The 1,420-nt window shown below is 38.0% G+C and overlaps 1 pseudogene; it reads left to right on the plus strand.

Annotated features, from left to right (window-relative positions):
- The first annotated feature begins 486 nt into the window (after window positions 1-486).
- On the plus strand, window positions 487-1,035 carry LOC100686517 (annotated as a pseudogene).
- Window positions 1,036-1,420: the final 385 nt, after the last annotated feature.

The following is a 1,420-nucleotide window of genomic DNA, read 5'->3' on the forward strand; positions in this document are numbered from 1 at the left end:
CTCCCTCCCTTCTTCATTTTCCACTCTCCCACTTTTTCCAGGGCTGAGCTCCTAGTAAACCATGTTCACAGAAATACTCATCTCAGGGACTGCTTCTGGAGATCCCAATTCAAGACAGAATCTATGGAGGAGTCTATCAGTTCTTTTTCTTTTTAAAATGTTTTTATTTAAATTTTAGTTAGTTAACATAAATTCTTGGAGCCAAAGATACCGAAAAAAGGTAAATCCGCAAGACAAACTTGAATTGGGAAGTATGAAGAGGGTTTTTCATTATTTGAAATAGGATATGATTGTAATATAGTTGAAAACATCCTGAATGTCTATCAACAGTGGATGAATTAGGTAAATCACAGCACATTCATTCAAGGGAATAATATATATCTATAAAAAAGAATGAAGAGGCTTCCTTTTAAACTACCAGAAGTAAATTTCATCTGTTGGATAAGAATGATAAAAGAGGAGAGAGAAACCCCTGCCACCACCAACATGGAGACCTTGTACCGCATCCCGTTCTTAGTGCTCGAATGCCCCAACCTGAATCTGAAGAAGCCGCCCTGGGTGCACATGCCGTTGGCCATGACGTGTATGCTCTGGTGGTGGTATCTTACTTCCTCATCACTGGAGGAATAATTTATGATGTTATTGTTGAACCTCCAAGTGTTGGTTCTATGACTGATGAACATGGACATCAGAGACCAGTAGCTTTCTTGGCCTACAGAGTAAATGTACAATATATTATGGAAGGACTTGCATCCAGCTTCCTGTTTACAATGGGAGGTTTAGGTTTCATAATCCTGGACCGATCGAATGCACCAAACATTCCAAAACTCAATAGATTTCTTCTTCTATTCATTGGATTCGTCTGTGTCCTATTGAGTTTTTTCATGGCTAGAGTATTCATCGAGAATGAAACTGCCGGGCTACCCGATGGGTTAAAAAATGCCTTTTGACAAGAAATCTGTGGATATTGGATTTGCTCCTGTTAATGAAGTTTTAAAGGCTGTACCAATCCTCTGATGTGAAATATGGAAAAAGAGTAAGCAGCAGAAAAGAAGCATCTAGTGAGAAATAGGAATCATATTAAAGCTTGAACTAGAATGTCCTCTTGGTATCAAAGAGACAAACTTCTCACAGTATTTCTCCTGCTGGCCTGTACTGACACACCAATGATGTTTAGTGGCATTTTCTTTTTAGTTTTTCATTTCTTAAAGAAAATATACTCCCATTTCCACAACTATAATTTTGAATAAAGTGATTATTTCTTACAGCCCCCTTAACATTTTGTGGAGATGACATTTCTGACTTTCAAAAATTAATGTAAAATCAGGAAGCGAGATCCCATAAGCTGAGAACTCTGGACAGGTGATCAGCTTTACCTATGGTGCTTTGCCTTTAAACAGTGTGACAGTACATTATTCAG

Source organism: Canis lupus, chromosome 24 (genome assembly GCF_011100685.1).
Source record: "Canis lupus familiaris isolate Mischka breed German Shepherd chromosome 24, alternate assembly UU_Cfam_GSD_1.0, whole genome shotgun sequence".
In the NCBI taxonomy this organism is placed as follows: domain Eukaryota; kingdom Metazoa; phylum Chordata; class Mammalia; order Carnivora; family Canidae; genus Canis; species Canis lupus.